This window comes from Pinus tabuliformis, chromosome 6 (genome assembly GCF_031772625.1).
Source record: "Pinus tabuliformis cultivar Carrire ecotype Pingquan chromosome 6, CPIR1, whole genome shotgun sequence".
NCBI classification, from domain to species: Eukaryota; Viridiplantae; Streptophyta; class Pinopsida; order Pinales; family Pinaceae; genus Pinus; species Pinus tabuliformis.
In genome coordinates this window covers 1,929,797,080-1,929,815,395 of record NC_142292.1, presented here as the reverse complement: position 1 = coordinate 1,929,815,395, position 18,316 = coordinate 1,929,797,080, and the positions used below count along the sequence as shown (strand labels likewise).

Here is an 18,316-nt window from a genome sequence, read left to right as displayed (position 1 = left end):
CTCAATCAAACGGTAATGCCAACAACTGATGGCACCCGATGAGGACGAGACTTGGCAGCCATCCAACTGTGGACCAGCCAGAGAAGGTCGAGGAATGTCAATGTGATGATGTGTCTAGACAAAATGATAACCAGAAATTTAATTACCATGTGCAAACCTTGTGAGTGACATAATTAGGCGTGTGATATAAATATAATGGGTACAATGCCAATCTATGAAGTGGATATCACCTCCACTCTCGCAGTTATATTGTACTCTCTAATTAATTGTAATAATGAAGTTCAGTTAGACTATAATCCTGGGTCATGGTAAACCAATTTTTTTATATAGTTAATATGCATTGTATTATTTTAATGAATAGGTGTTACAATTGGTATCAAAGCTTCAGGTTACTATGTTGAGGCCTGAATGAATGATCTTAGAAATAACAAAATAGCTATGATGCACAGAGGAGCAGTGGATGCAATAGGTAAGAAAGAGTGGGATCCGCTCCTTTTGGTGGAACTACAAGACGTAACCCAGAAGTATGGGTACAACTGGGAGAAGAAATTGCCAATGCCAATGTTGTTTTATTAGAAACAATCCAACATTTATGAGTAAAAATGCAGAGTCTATGTCCTGATAATGAAAGGTTACGTTTGGAACAAGAAAAGATTATGAAAAAATTGTTAGATAGAAAGAATCAAAGGAATCTAGACCCCAGTCAAGGAGAAGAGAACAAGATGGAATCTCGCAGACAACAAGAGGAACGTCCAGAGTCTGAAGGGGGAAAAACTTATAATGCAGAACAATCAGATAATGTTTCCAGTAAAAAGGGATTAAAAACACAAACGACACAACTTCGATGAGAGTTCAGAAAGATCAAACCACCAATCTATAACGGTGAGGTAGAAGAAGCGACAAAAGCCTGGTTAATTAATATTCCCAGATATATGAATATGATGACAACTTGAGGGCAAGGTTAGCAATTTATCAGTTACAAGGAAAGGCCACCCTGTGGTGGGAAGAAATCAAAACAGTCAAAGAAATTAATGAGCATGAGGTCACCTAGGAACAATTTCAAAGGCATTTCAAGGATAGATATTTAACTAAATGATTTTATGAGGATAGATCAAAAGAGTTTCATGAATTGAGACTAGGACAACAGACCATGGATGAATTTATAACCAAATTCACCTACCTATTAAGATGTGCCTTATATCCATGAAGAAAAGGCTAAAGTCCAGCGTTTTATCAGCATTTTACCTGCCTTCATGAAGGAGAAACTGGAGTTTGATAATGAAAAATGATGGACAAAGCAGTCGAAAAGGCTCAGATCTGCTACCAACAAATGAAACAGAAAGGTGAATTAAATAAAAGTTAGCCGAGTAAGAAGGGGCATAAAATTTTTGCAAATAATAAGAACATGAAGAATACGGGCACCAGATATTTAGGATGGAAGGGACCAAATGGTTCTGCTAACTGAAACTAGCAAAGGTACAGACCTAAAAATGAAATAAAACAAAATGAAGCATCAAGTAAGTTGGAAAAAAGCCAGATTCCCAAACCTCCATTGTAGTGTTGGGGCTGTGGGGAACCCCATTACTACAAGAATTGTCCTCATAGAGGGAGAGTAGAACCTGCCACAAATTTGCATGAAGCTTATACTGTTGGTGACATGGCATGGAGCATACCTTGGATTAACACAACATTGGAAGATCACTAAGTAGATTGTCAACCCTCGATGGTGGAACTCGAAGGTAAAATATTCAATCATCCTTTTTCCATTTTAATAGATCCGAGTACTAGGTTGAGCTATGTTATCCCAAGAATAGTTGATATTTTCCACCTAAAAAGTTCAAAATTTGAGAACCCCTAGCTGGTTCAACTAGCAACAGGTGCAAAAATAAGAGTCAGTGCAAAAGTAGAGGATTGGGAAATAAATCTAGCATAACAGAAAATTAGGAAAGACTTAAATATACTACCCTTATGTTCCTATGATGTCTTGATAGGCATGGACTGGTAATGGAAGTGGTCCTTAGTAAAATTTAAAGATAAGACCATTAACTTTCTACCAAATGATGGTACCAGAATAGAAATTCAGGGTGTTAAAAGAGAAGTCAAGTTATGACTTGTTACAACCCACCAGCTAGCGAGATGTATGCGCAAAGGTTGTCAAATCTATGCGGTTCAAGTGGGGTATACAAACTCCAAAGATAAAATGTCAGTCTTGGAGAAAATTCATGTAATCTAAGACTTTAGGGACATATTTGCAGAATAAATTCCGAGACTACTACCCAAGAGGAACCTTGACTTTACCACAAAATTGGTCCTTGGAGTTGCCCCAGTTTCCAAAGCTCCCTACAGAAAGAGTGTCCCTGAGTTAACTGGACTCAAAATACAATTACAGGAGTTGTTAGATAAAGGGTATATCCTACCCAATGTATCCCCTTGGAGAGCCCTGATTTAAGTCATAAGTAAGAAGGATGGTACTCTACGGCCATCCATAGGTTTCAGACGAGTGAACAAGTTAACCATTAAGAATAAGTACACCTTACCCTGAATTGATGATCTCTTTGATTAGGTAAAAGGAGTAGTGGTATTCCCAAAAATTGGTTTAAGATTTGAATATCACCAAATTCGAATTAAGGATGAAGACATATACAAGACTGCCTTTAGAACACGCTATGGCCACTATGAGTTTGTAGTCTTTCCAGTCAGACTTACTAATGCTCTAGCAACATTCATGAGTATGATGAATGGAATTTTCCATCCATATCTAGATAAATTCATCCTTATATTTATAGATGACATCTGGTGTACTCTAGAATTATTGAAAAACATAAAGAACACCTTCGAATAATGCTACAAACCATTAATAGAAAACCAACTCTTTGCCAAATTCAGCAAATGTGACTTCTTTAAGGATCAAATCCAATATCTAGGACACGTCATATCCTCTGAGGGTATAGCAGTTGACCTAGAGAAGATAAAGACCATCATGAATTGGCGATCCCAACCAATGTGGCGGACATAGGCTCTTTCATGGGTCTTGTGGGTTATTATAGAAGGTTTATAAGGGGGTTTTCTAAAATCGCTTATCCAATTACCTCCTTACAGAAAATATGGAAAAACCTTCAAATGGTCCCAAGAAAGTCAAGAAAGTTTTGAAAAGTTAAAACAATTTCTTACAACAACTCCAATATTGAAAATTGCAGATCCAGAAGAAGATTTTATAGTTTGCACTGATGTGTGCAAAGAAGGCATAGGTGGCGTTTTAATGCAGACTGGAAAGGTTAATGCTTGCGAATCCTGTAAGTTAAAATAACATGAATAGAAATATTCTTCTTACGATTTAGAGCTAACTGTGGTGGTTCACGCCAAAGGTATGGCAAAACTATCTATTGGGGAAAGGATTTTTTTCTCAAGACAAACCATAACAACTTAACGAGTTTCTTCAATCAACCTACCTTGAATGAGCACCAATCTCGGTGGACTACATTCTTAGGCGAATTTGATTTTGAAATCAAACATTTGAAGGGGAGAGAAAATAGGGTGGTAGATGCATTAAGTAGGAAACTGCACCATCTCTACGAGATTTAATCTAACTGAGCAGAACTCAATTTTACTGAACAACTAAAGGAAGTGGCATAGAAGGAACCTAAATATAGCTACCTTTGGCAGCAAGTAAAATCTGCTCAAAATCCAGTAAATCAGAAAGAGTATAGTATTAATTCTAAAAATTTATTGCTATTCAGAAATCATATTTACGCATCTAATCAATTTTCATTAAAACAAACCATGTTATATGAGTTTCATAGTAGTCCCTATGCTACTCACCCAAGTTATCAAATTCTCTTCTTTCCTATCAAGAAAAACTACTATTGGCCTGGTATGAGAAAGGAAATTGCTGAGTATGTAGCCAAATGTCTGGAATGTCAGCAAGTTAAAGCTGAGCACTAGCACCCTGCTAGGTTATTGCATCCTTTAGCTATCCCTAAGGGGAAATGGGACACAATAACTCTGGATTTTATAACTGGATTACCTCGGTCTAAAAGAAAAAATGACTCCATTGTGGTTGTGGTGGACAGAATGAGAAAGAAAACTCATTTCATACCTATCAAATCCACATACCGAACAACCCAAATAGCATATATATTTATGAAGGATATTTTTCGGTTTCTTGGTATGCCTCTAGTCATAATATCTAATCGCATGTCAAGTTCACCTCTACTTTTTGGAAAGCATTTTTTACCAGGCTAGGTACGCAAATCCATTTTAGCACCGCTTATCACCATCAAATTGATGGACATACCGAAAGAGTAAATCAAGTGGTAGAGGAAATGTTGCGCATGTATGTTATGGAGCAACATAGAAAATGAGAAGAGTATCTACATTTGGTGGAATTTGTCTACGACAATGGTTATCATGAATCACTTAAGATGAACCTATTTGAAGTGCTCTATGGAAGGAAATGTAAAATCCAAATTGGAACAGTCCAGAGAACAAGATGATATTAGAACCATATGTGCTGGAGGAAATGGAAGGAACCATGAAAAAGGTTTGACAAAATTTGAAAGTTTCTCAAGACAGGTAGAAATCGTATTCTGATAAAAAGAACCTACCAGAAGTTCCAGGTAGGAGATCATGTGTATGTGTGAATTAAACCTAAGACGAGTACATTGAGATGGGGAAAGTGTGCCAAATTGGTCCCCCCAATTCTGCGGCCCTTTTCAAATTCTAGATAGAACAGGACCATCGGCTTATCAGATAGCCCTACCCAGCCACATTTAGGTTCATAATGTATTCCATGTTTCCCTTTTAAAGAAATATGTGTATGACCCCAGACATATCATAAACTGGCAAGAACTTCAGGTAATATATATATATCTATATATATATATATATATATATATATATATATATATATATATATATATATATATATATATATATATATATATATATTGACAAACATATATAACAAATAATCTATTTATTCAAAATATATTAATTATGTGTATGTGAATTATATAATAGTTGTATTTATGACAGGTCGAACCGGAAGGAGAAATCCTGGTCGAACCCCTGCGCATACTCGATTAGAGAGAAGCAACATTGTGGAGGTGAGCTATCATCCAACTTAAAGTGGAATGGAAGCACTTCGGCCTGGAAGAAGCCACTTGGTAGGATAAAGACTTTATGCAGGAGGTGTATCCTCAATTATTCGAAGAGCAGATGGAAAAATGAACACCAGGGACGGGGTTCTGCTAAAGCAAGGGAATATGTGAAATATTCCGACCTTTAAGTTATTTTACGAATATTTTCTTGTTTTTTTTTGCTATTACATTTGAGTAAACTGATAAACAACTTGGTTTTGTGGTGTTATTAATTTTAAATTTAATTAAGCCAAGTTATAGAAATATTAATATGGTTACCATGACAGATCTAAATAGCTTCTGATGAACCTCAGTAACTCTCTTTTCACCCAAAAATTATCAGTTATTAGTTAAAGAAGTAGTTATCCCTTACCTGTCTTCCTCTTACAAAAGAGAAGAGAGAAGGAGGAAGGGGGGGTTGGAAAACTAGAAAAGGATTCCTTGAGCTGAACCAAGTTTGTCAGTGGGAATGACCTTGAGAGAAAATTCATTGGAGGAAGAAGTACTCAATTGCAAGTTGGACCTGGAGTCCTGAGGCCAAAGCAATAGAACTGTTATCTTCAAGAGAACGAATTAGTGGGGAAAGAGGAGCTAGGGGGATAATATTGGACGTAATTGCCAAAATTCTCATTGGAAGGGTGGAGAGGTTCATCTGACAGTAATTTAGACTTTCAATGGAAGATAATTGTTGGCTTGAGGGGGCCTAACCCAAGTTTGGAGTTAATTAGCCAAACAAATCCCTACACTACTGGCCCTTTTGGCAATAGCCCACAAAGTGCGGACTGAGGTCTCACCCAAAACAGTATGGGGGGATGCTGGAACCATGTTTTGACACCCTTGAGATGTATGAATTGTTCATTTAGTCCAACTATAAAGACCTTCATGCAGGTTACTTCACACATTGCCCTGACCTACGAGGCCTTCGCGATCTGTTACAATCGTCTTCGCACAGCCCTAACCAGGGACTGAGATGCTTTCACACTGCTAAGAATGTGATATGCATTAATTCCCGAAGTTACACCACAGATATTACTTACCTTCTTATAAATGTTAGTTAACTTCACATAAAGATATACTTTGTCTTATATTCTCTTAGTCAACATAATCATATAAGTCCACGCATATAAATAGTAAAGATGCAATTCATACCCAATATACTCGATGCATAAAATGGGAAAAGGATACACATGAATGGTATAAAACTTCTCTTTATTAAGGCTTCAATCAGTTACAGACTCAACTTTCCCTGCACACTCAGCTGCAGACTACTAGGCCTCTGCACACTCAGCTGCAGATCCTTCTCCTACTCTACGATCCAAGACTTGACTCTACACTTAAATAAGACTCAAATTTTCATCCTTCATTCTACAATTGATTCAGTGATTTACAACTTAAAGCCTCGCCCTATTTATACAATCCCATGGTCCGCGAACCATGGGTAGATCTCTAAAGTTGACACTGCATTTACAAAACTGTGGACGAACATCTCTATGACTCATTTACAAGTTCGTGCTCTGTGCCTACAAAACGTGGAGCGTTTACATCGGATTTAGTCAAAATCTGGGCTTTAAGCCACATAGCTTTCCTTGGGGGATCCCATGCCCAACAAGCCCCCAACACAAACATCATAATTTTCCCTTGAGTCACTTTGTCGATGTAGTATCTTCGCATGGAGACCTCCAAACTCTACCCTAACTACTACAAGATCGACAACGCACTATTCAGAGACCGTTGTAGCTGAACTGCTTCCCTGCATCTAGTTATAGTCTAGCACCTCCTTTCAGGTGCCTGGAGCACTAAGACTATTCTTTAGTCGGCTAGTCAGATAGTTGGGCCACCCATGTATGGCTTCAACCAACTGCCATTCACTTTTCCTAGGAAAGGCTCTCCATTTAATTTTACGAATTGTACCGCGCCTCCATCTGTGACCTCTTTAATAACATACGTTCCCAACCAATGCATTATGAATTTTTATGGGAAATTATCAAACTTACTATCATACAATAACACCAAATCATTCACATTAAAGGTGCACAACTTAATATGTCGATTGTGCCAGGCCTTTTCACATTGCTTTTGTACCTGTTGGTGAAGGCCAGCCAAAAATCGTTCTTCCTCAAGTTCCTCCAACTACATGAGCCTCTCCTCTAGGGCTCCATGGTTTGTCATACCTATGAGCATTGTTATGTGTATACTAGGCATGATGTATTCCATCGGCATTACGACCTCCACTCCATAGAGCAATCAGAAAGGTGTTTTCCCCATTAGTTTCTTACATGTTGTCCTATAAGCCCATAATACTGCAAGTACGCATAGGTCACAATCACTTCGCTGCGTGTTGCATACTTTGGTTAGCTCAATGTCCATTACTTTGTTAAATTCTTCTAATGTCTCGTTAGCTTGTGGGTGATACGGTGTGCTTTTCTGATGATACACCTGAAACTCTTCTGTTAGTGCGTTGATCATCTCGTTCAAGATATGTGTACCACAATCACTCATTAATATCTTCGAACATCCAAATTGTGTCAATATGTGTTCGAACAGAAACTTCGCGGCCATCATGGTCGTCTAGTATTTTACTAGCTACTCTTCTACCCAACGAGCTAGGTACTCTATCGCAGTGATAATATATCTTGCGCCTGTTTTTCTTTGAGGTTTGATAGGTCGTACGAAGTCAATCGCTCACTTTTCAAAGGGTTGTAGCATCATTGGTAGATTCTAAGGCATCTCGTCCCTCTATGATGGTTTACTTGTTCTTTGACATACATCATAGGCCTTGCAATGTGATTTTGAATCCTGACGAAGGGTCGGCCACCACAAGCCTGCACGAAGAACCTTATGTGCAGTTGCTCTCCTTGCATAATGACCTCCTGTGAGGCCCCTATGCACGTCCCCGAGGATTCTACTTCATTCAAACTTTGATACATATCTTCACAGTATCTCATCATTCCCCATCTTATATAGGTGCCCCACAATAACAGAAAAACCTGGAATGTGCAACACTAGTTCCTTCTTCTACTGGATAGAGTAATCTTCTGGTGGAGTTCCAATTGTCAGAAAGTGAATTATATCTTCGAGATTTCCATCCGCCACACACACGGCAAAAAGTTATGCGTTGGGTATTCCTTCCTCCAAGCTGGTAGGTCCTTCCCCTATCTTAAAGCGCGATAGGTGATCAAGTCCCGCGTTCAGTCATTCAGGGTTCACAACAACTTCAAAATCATATTCTTGGAATAATGAAAGCCACTTACATATGCACCCCCCAACACAGTCTTATTGACCAAGTATTTCAACGCGGAATGATCTATATACATCTTGAAGTGTCCCCCTAGCAAATAGTGTCGATATTTCTGGAGAATGTACACCATAGCAAGTCCCTCACGTTCAGTGGTGGAATAGTTCTTTTTTGCTTTAGATAATCCACCACCCGCGAACGCGATAAGGTGATCCAAGCCCTCTCCGCCATCTTGTGTGAGAACTATCCCCAATTCTATACACGATGCATCAACATGCACATGGAATTCTTTCTTCCAGCTTCGGAAGACAAGAATCAGCGTAATCACCATCTTCTCCTTCAAGATATCCAGGCTTCTTTTATAGTCATTGTCCCAGTAGAATGTGACATCCTTATTCAATAGTTTCTCCATCGGCGCTGGGATTTGGGCATAACTTTTCATAAACTTTCTAAAGTACCCCGTATGTCCCAAGGTAGTGCGTAGTTGTTTCACACTGCGTGGTGCCTCCAAATTTAGAATCACCATGATTTTCATTGGGTCTACCATCAACAGTTATTTACAGACCACATGTCCCAGCAAGTTCCCAAAAGGAACGAGAAACATACACTTCTTGAGGTTAAGCATTATTTGGTATCTTCGACATGTATCCATCACCAAGCACAGGTTCACTACATGGTTCCTAACAAATGAAAATATAGTCCAATCATCAAAATAGACCCCCAAGAATTTATGAATATATTCCTTGAACGCCGCAACAACTATGTGCAAAAAGATGGCCGACGTATTCTTCAATCCAAATGACATTACAGTGTATTGAAAGAAAACCCACTCAGTTAAGCAGGTTGTCTTGCTCCTATCTTCCAGCATGATCCTAATCTAACGGTACTACTCTGAGAACCCATCAGCAAAAGAATATTCTTCCTGAACGCTTACATTGTCTAGCACCTCATCTGTGAACGAAATTGGGAAGGGATCATGTACACACGCATTGTTCAACTTTCTAAGATCCACGCATATTGTTATTTCATCATTATGTCTTCTCTTGTACAGCCATCGTGCTTACCCAGTCAAATTCCTCCATTGGATCAATGATGCCTACCATGAGCATCTTGTCTAATTCTACACAGACCTTTTCCTTGTATTTCGTGTTTAAGCGATACAGCCTCTCCTTAACTGGCTTCATGTCAAGTTTCAACATGATCTTATTACCCTTAAATATTTCATTATTCCCTTTAAGTCTGTAAACTGGGTCAGGAATAAATCCTGATATCCACGGAGTAGTTCAGCGACTTCGTCCATCATCGCATCGTCCCACTGATCCCCAATCTTCGCGAATTTGGGTTCCACCTCTGTACCAATATTTACCTACTTAGTCTTTACCGACGTGGTGATGTCAGGGTTCTCGATTTGTGGTCCTTGAACCTTGCGCTAGCCTTCTGTCTCAGGAATATCAATGTTCCTCGGATCTTCATCCTCTTCCTCAACAATTACATTATAACACTCCAGCGAGCAACTTAACTGACTAGCCCATTCAGGCTGAATCTTCTCTACTAGTTCCTGCGCTATCCTAAATATGGCTACTTTTACTTCTTGTAGCACTTCATCAATAGTATACCATACATCCTCAAAGTTGAAGGTAATCATGAACCCTTCGTGTAGGACATCCCATTCACTTGTCCCATGGCAGAGCTCTGTTTCTATATACTAGTTCATTGGTATAACATTTAGGGTGTGACACAACAGGTGCACCCACTTCAGTTGTGGCTTTTCCCCATAGGCCTACATCCACTTGGTCGGATGTATATGCAGATCATCCTACTCATTGTATTTATCTATCATTCGCACTCTAGGCTCCACAAACCATGTGTGCATCATCATCCTACATTCGCACCAATATTCAAAGCTCCCTTTGTGCGTACCCCATGACCTCGCAGGTGTAGCACGCAGTACCCAATTCAGGCCTAAAAACATTGTTTTTCCAGAACCTCCCTTTTGAATTCGTCCAAGAAAGCATCTACCTCACCTAATCCATCATAAGTAGGGAGATCTCTCACTTCTGTTGATAAGCAGCGCAATGATCTTGTCATCATATTATAGTTTACTGTGGTTTCCTCCTGTAACCAGTCCTTCCATCACTCTATCTCCTCATCAGAATTCAACGTAAAGGGGTTTTTGCGCCCTAATGAGATCTATCCATCCGCGGTGGGATTTACCCAATCTTGCTCTCACATGGTTATTTTGTAGATGCAGTTCAAATCATCGTAACTTTCATCATCGCGCACTGGCTCTGTATAGCATGATCCTTCCGCAGGGTCCAAGGGTATAACTACGTGCATAGAATTCTTCTCAAAATTCATCTTGTGCTTCTTCAGATTAATCACCCCATTCATGTCAGTGGCCCAATCAATTCCTAAGAGCGCGGGGTAGGAATTACTGTCATCAACAATTTCTATCACCTCAAAGTCTGCTAGTGTGCTCGCTCCCTCAATATCCACGTTGATTCCCTGCAATTTCCCTAGGGGTATTATCTTCTATTGGCTCATCATTCACAATTGAATAGGAGACCACTGTAGCATAGGCCTCCCCATGTGCTCCCATGTCTGCTTCGGTAGAATTTTTGCGCCTGATCCTAAGTTCAGACTTACTTGGTCCATCTCATATTCTCCAATCTGCACGGTTAACCTCGTTTCTCTTCCCATCCTCGGCGTATGATTTCCAATCTTTCGATCTATGCACGGTTCTCTTAGCATTATCCCACTGCATTTGTTAATGAGTTCCTGTAGTCTCTTTACAACATTACTGTAGAGCAGTAGCTTCATGCACGTTTCCAGGAACGTCGTAAGCATAGATGGGTCCATTTCGGGCTCCAACCTATCTTTGCTTCCTGAAGTGGAGGCATCAGCAAAGCTATTCTTAGCTTCCATGAAGCTTTCCTTAGCGTGCTCCAAATCAAACTCTAGTTCTTTCGTCTGAGCCTTGTGAACCTAAGTACTATCTTCGAGTCATTTTCCATTATCATCTCCCATCACGATTCCACTTTGGAGGACAATGTTATCATTTGGATCTTCCTCGCATGGCTCAGATCTCATCATCTGCAGGTTCTAAGTCGGGGGAGGTGGTAGCGCTCCCTTGTCGCGTATCCTAGCTATCAGCGTAGGATAATATTCTGTCTCATGATGAAACAAGGTACAATATAGACATGATCAACGCATTGGGTTCGAACAATCACGGGAAAAATGTCCTAGCCCTCCACAATTATAGCATATTATTGTCTGCGACCTCTTGTAGGTCCTCCTCCACCTCAGCCTTGCCCGCACCCTTGAAATCCTATTCATTCCACTCCTGCATTTAGGTCTAGGGGCCATGATTCGGCTTGAACTTTGTAGGTGGGAGTTCTGTCTATCATTAACTCATAGCTTCTAGAAGTGCGCTCATCATGTCCCACTGATTTACAAAAGTTACAGAACAATTGCTATGAATTTTGTGTATACTTCTGTAACAAATGGTAGTTGTCCATAGCATGTCTCCCTCCTATTTGAGAAATCGTGCACCACAAGGTAGGCGTTGCGCTAGGTCCTACTTATGCCTCCTATCTTAACGACATCAGTCCTCCTCCTGCAAGGTAATTTGCAAACATCGGTCAATGGTCCTTATCATAACCTTAACCCTTGCATTTTACGCACCATACCTCTTCGCGCACTTCTGGTCAGACTTTCCTTTCCTATTTCAGACTCTGCATCCCAAGGAATAAGTTTTTCAATTGCGTGTGGATCTACTGAACTCCCCAGTTAGGATCCTGCATTTAGGTCTCATGCAGTCTCATCGCAGTCTCCAAGGCTTCTTCTTGAGTCGTTAACCTCTACTACGATAGTGCATTCCTCAAATGCGGCATTAGCGATGCTACAAATCATTCGCGGTGTTGTCCATCTGTCAAAGTCATATTAGCTTTGCGAATTGTGTTATTCAGCCTCTAATCCAACTCCCAAGGAGTCTCACCTAGTAGCATTGTGATCCCTTTGAGACCAATGATCGACTGTGCTTCTGGTTTCAGTCTACTAAATTCCTTATTTAACGCAGTTTGGATATCTGCGATCCCTGCATTAGGATTGTCATTAGAATGCTTAATATACCAGGTCAGCGCGTGGTCCTCCAGGGTGCTAACCAATGTCACTTTCTTTATATTGTCATCAGTAACTCCCTATTCTTCCCATATGGCTCTTATCACTAACCAAACTGGTTTGGATCCTCATTTCCTACTCCCTTGAACACAGGCAACTTTATCATGCTTCCCATATTGACTTGCGGTAGTGGCAGAGGTGGTATGGGTGAAGAAGGAGGTGAAGGCAGTGAAGCTGGTGATGGTGTGGGTGAGGGTGGTATATGTGGAATCCTTTTCCTTATCAAATGGATCGCACTTTGTGGAGAGACCTTCACAAGATCTTCCTCTTCCCCTCACAGAGGGGAAATCAAAGTGCTATTCTCTGGTCCCTTACTTCCTTCGTTTCTATAGGTTTTCCCACTTTGCGTAGCTTTGAACATCAAGGTAATTGCATAACCCTATTTTCACACAATAGCATTTTAATCCAAATATTTAGAGACTTTACGTACTTACCTCGCGGTCCTTCGAGAAAGCGTTGCTTTGCCTCGCTATAGCTGTCTGAAGTATCTACCGTGAACTTAGTAATGAATCTTCCTATAATCCAATCGAGCTAGTGATCAATAGCGCCCACGATCTTATCCTCTAATGCTTCCAATCTGCGCACCAATTGTGGGGTCTACACAATAGGATTGTCAAGTTTCTACATTCCTTGGCTATCTGCTAGCTTCGTGATCCACTCGTACAGCTCAGTAGGGAAAGATGCAAAGAAGATTTCATGGATCTCTGTGTACAGGTAGCAGTCTAACCACTCTTCTTTTTTCAGTCACAAATTCTTGTTCTCCTGCGCCTTGAACTCATGAATTCTCTTTTCCAACCAACCTTCAATTTCCTTCTTAGTTGGATTCCAATGATACCACATCAAACATCTCTATGCAAATTCCATTCCCGGCAACAGAACCATTTTTTGGCTTTAAGGGGCCTAACCCAGGTTTGGAATTAATTAACCAAACAAATCCCTACACTACTAGCCCTTTCAACAACAGCCCATGGAGCACAGACTAAGGTCTCACTTGAAGCAGTATGGGGGGATATTGGAACCAACTTTCCACATCCTTGAGATGCCTGAGGGGTCGATTTAGTCCGTCTGTGAATACCTTCGTGTAGGTTACTTCGCGCACTACCCTGACCTGCGAGGCCTTCATGATCTATTATAATCGCCTTTGGGTAGCGATCTGCGATAATTCCCTATGTTACACCATGGATCTTACTTATCTTCTTATAATGGTTAGTTAACTTCACGTAAATAAATACTTTGTCTTATATTCTCTTCGTCAACATAATCATATAAGTTCGCGCATATAAACAGTAAATATGTAATTCATACCCAATATACTCAATGCATAAAACAAGAAAAAGATACACAGGAATGGTATAAAACTTGTCTTTATTAATGCTTCAATCAGTTACAGACACAACTTGCCCTGCGCACTCAGCTGCGGGGGTCTGCACACTTAGCTACAGACTACTAGGCCTCTGCACACTCAGCTGTAGAGCCTTCTCCTACTCTACGACCCAAAACTCGACTCTACACTTAGATAAGACTCAATTCTTCATCCTTCATTCTCCAATTGATTCGATGATTTACAACTTAGAGCCTCACTCTATTTATACAATCCCATGGTTTGCAGACCATGGGTAGATCTCTAAAGCCAACACTACATTTACAAAACTGAAGGCAGACAACCCTATGACTCATTTACAATTTTGTGCTCCACACCCACAGAACATGGAGCCTTTACATCACATTTAGTCAAAATCTGGGCTTTAAGCCCCAAAACTTTCCTTGGGGGATCCTGCACCAAATAATAAGTTCAAATGTTTTTCTATGTTTATAATTTATTTTCGCAGGAATGTAACTTGCTAATCTTGTCCAAGTAGAAAATAAATTCTATGGTATTTAGAATTGCATGTTTCCCTAATTTCATCTAGGAGGTTAACCTTGAATTTTAGATTGTTCTGATGATATAAGTATTTGTGAATAGTTAACATAAATATGTTGGTTGGCATAATGTTTAGAGGTTATTATATTACAATATATAGAGATGAAGATGTATAGACAAAATAACCTTGCTACCTGATCATAACAGTTATGTTACCCAAGTCAAGAATTTGTGCAAGAACAAAATTGTACATTCAATGTATTATGAAACAATCCTTCAGTATAAACCAGGTAAGAATATATTTATATATAAATGCAAATTGGGTGAGTTACTACAGTTAACAATGCCTTTTGCCAAACAGAAAGATGGAGTACCTACCACTGATAAAAGGTTCAGTATAACTCCGACTAGTAAGTTAAAGACACCTCACATCAAAGATTAACCCCACTAAACAAATGTGCTGAAACTATTAATTGAAAACAGAGTTATAATCACATATATTATGAATTCAATCAAAGTTATTACCAATAGCCATTAGGAACAGTGTGTATGCAGTGTAAATTCATCAAGAATCAAGATGCATATAACATGGATAACAGTAGAAGGGCTTCCAGTTTGCAATAGGTACTCAATGCCAAATTTATTAAACATTAAGTCTTCTGAGGAAGAGAATTGTCAAGTAAAAATTAGAGCATTAACCATAACCTAGTTACAGAAACCAAATAACGAAACTTCTACATAAAGAAAGAGAGGATGCAAATAACTTCAAGATAACCCTTTAGATTTGCTCAGTTCGTAGTCCTAGGATGGACGCCAAGGAACAACGTTATGAAGAATGAAAAGACTTGTGTAAGGAAAATGTATCTAATCAACATAAATATTAGATATTAACAGAGTAATTAAGAACAACATAATCCACAATAAACAAACTATTATATATGAAGAAAGATAGTTAAACAGAGTACTACTTCGATATGCATTTGATAACCCCAAAATAGCATAAATTGATACACATCTATGAAATCATGCCAAAAACTCGATTCAGAGGTTGTCCCCCAGAACTGTGATAAGAACAACAGTCCATTCCAGAATTCGAGCTAGCACAGATAAGGGTATGATAACCTGAAAGCCAAAACGCTCAAGAAGAAACCCTCATGCAGTTGTTTAACTTAAACAATCCAAGATTTTCCTAACGGAAGGAAGGCCTTCATACCCGCATGTATTGTTATGAGAAAATACTGGTCTTCCGGAAGCCTAGCACCCACACCCATCCCCCAGTGGGCTAAGATCCTGCATCATATCATTTTAGTAAGTTTTACAATGAAAATGTGAAGGACGTGGTTGAAAAAACTATATAACGCAAACAAGAATAACCCTTGTTCATTTAGCAACATACCAGATGAAAGGCGGGTGTAGCAGTGGTTCTCAGTGGCATAGGTTCTGAGAATCACTGTAGATGTGATGCCTGCTGAGGAAATGGAATAAACTTAATACCTTCGATAAAGAAACATATGCAGACCTGCTATTAATCAAGATATCGAGCTTAACCATAAAAAAAAAAACAATGTAACCCTTGCTTAACAAATTACTTGTATAAAATGAATGACCATGGGACAACAACTTGCAGCTCCGAATCGAACCAGTTAGTAAAGTTGGAAATCTATGCAAACCCTCCATGACATGTATCTGATGAAGAAAAGACAGTTTGAGCAATGGTATCATTGAACTTACCAGAGTTTCGCAGGATGCAGCTCCAAGAGCCAGACCAAGCAGAATGACTACAGAACCGATACAAGACGTTGGATCGTAAGGATAGTCCCTTGGGATCCGATGATCCCAAGGACCATCGGATCCAACACCTCAATCGAACGGTAACACCAAAACAGATGGCACTCAATGAAGACAAGACATGGTAGTTGGCGACCATCCAATAGTGGACCAGCTGGACATAGTCGAGGAATGTCAATGCGATATTGTTTCTAGATAGAATGATAACCAAAACTTTAATTACCATGTACAAAACTTGCCAGTGACATAATTAGGACTGTGATATAAATCTAATGGGTACAACACCAAACTATGAGGTGGATATCACCTGCACTCTCGCAATTATATTGTACACTTTAATTAATTGTAATAATGAAATTCAATTAGACTATAATCCATGGGTCATGGTAAATCAATTTTTTTTTTATAGTTACTATGCACTGTATTATTTTAATAAATAGGTGTTACAAATAATTAAATATTTGTTTTTTTGAAATTTTATTTTATTAACGATAAATATGATGATGATGATGATGATGATGATGATGATGATGATGATGGTGGTGGTGGTGGTGGTGGGTGGTGAACGTCCACTGAGACCAAACTTTGGTCTATCAGATTTAGTTTGATTTAAGATTTTATTCCTATGCTTAAAAAGCTTGGAGAGAAGCCTCTCGAGCTCACTATAATTTTCACAACGTAAAAGGATAGGAAGGTCAGTATTGCAACAAATATTTTGAAACTGAGATCTAATGTGGTTGTACGCGGGGCACTCTAAGAGGAAGTGATTTTCATCCTCAATGTTGGTATTCTCACAGAGATGGCAGAACCTTTCCATCAATGGTGTTTTAGGAACTACCCAACAACTCTTTTCACTATGGAGCTCATGAGAGTTCCTTCTAATCTTGGCTATCTTAATTTTCTTCTTTGAGCTAGTTAAAACAGAGAGATACTTTTGATCTTCTAGGGTGGGGTTGATGACCTCCTTATAATATCTTAATTTTCTTTAGCTGATAAATCTTTCTCACACAACATTTTTTCTTTGAACTTAGAAGTAACAATATTCTTAATGTTATTAATGTTTTGCAATGCAAAATTCTCGTCGATCTCCCGATGGTTTAACCAGGCCCTGGTGTCTTTACACCAACCTCATTTGAGCCTTAGGTGGATTTGGCTAGAATTTAAATCTAGCTTACGAAGTCTATGGTCTCCTATGTTATTGAGTTTGTGCTTGTACAATAGATGCCTAGTCATGGCTGGGCTCTCGATAGGGGAAAGACCCACTTCTATAAGGAGAAGAGGATAGGGTGTGTTGCTTTTAATTCTGAGGTTATACGTTATAAAACGCGTCTAGATTTGTTCAATCTTTCCCCAGGATTCTCTAGAGATGCTACAACCCCAAACTTCGCATTCATATAAGATAACTGAAGTGACTAAAGTTTCAAATAGGAACTTTTTTCTATCCCACATTACGAGGTTTGCCATTTTACAATTATTTTCAAGACCAAAATAAGCTTTCCATCCCCCATTAATCATTTTCTCAATGTTGTAGTTCCAGTTGAGCTTGTGATGAATATCAATTCCTAGGTACCTATAGGAAGACACTTCCTCCAAATTACTATTGTGATATATATCTTTTTAATTTTCTTTTTAATTATAATATTTTTCTTCTGATTCTCTTTTTTATTTCATTATTTTTTTCCTTTTCCTAAATACTTATTTTTTCATTTTTTATAATTTATATTATTTAAAATTTGTTTATTAGCATTATATAATTAATTCACTCAATATTTCTTAAATTATTATCAAATTAATTTATATTTTTTTATGAAATACTTTTCTTTTATTTACAATTTTATTTTTCTTTTTCTTTTTTTCTATTTTAATATTTTTTTAGTTATTATCTTTTTACTTATATGTTTAATTATAATAAATTTTTTAATTCTCTTTTTTATTTTTTATTTTATTAAATAATTTTTTTTAATTTACTATTAAAATTTTATTAATTTTTTAAATGTTTTTAAATATACAACTAATTATTTTATAATTAATATTTAATTTAATTAATTTAAATAGATAGATTATCAAATTAGATTATTAGATTGATAGATATAGAATAAGTATCTATATAAGTTG

At 38.4% G+C, this 18,316-nt stretch overlaps 1 long non-coding RNA gene across 2 annotated transcripts in view; it reads right to left on the bottom strand.

Annotated features, from left to right (window-relative positions):
- The window catches only part of LOC149266896 (uncharacterized), a 93,064-nt gene extending 77,131 nt beyond the window's left edge, over nt 1–15,933 (bottom strand). For both annotated transcript variants that reach the window (XR_016253037.1, XR_016253036.1), the window contains exons 1-2: nt 15,810–15,933; nt 15,627–15,703 (exon numbers count right to left, since the gene is read on the bottom strand). This is a non-coding gene — a long non-coding RNA (uncharacterized LOC149266896). The remainder of the gene's footprint in view (nt 1–15,626; nt 15,704–15,809) is intronic.
- Nucleotides 15,934–18,316: the final 2,383 nt, after the last annotated feature.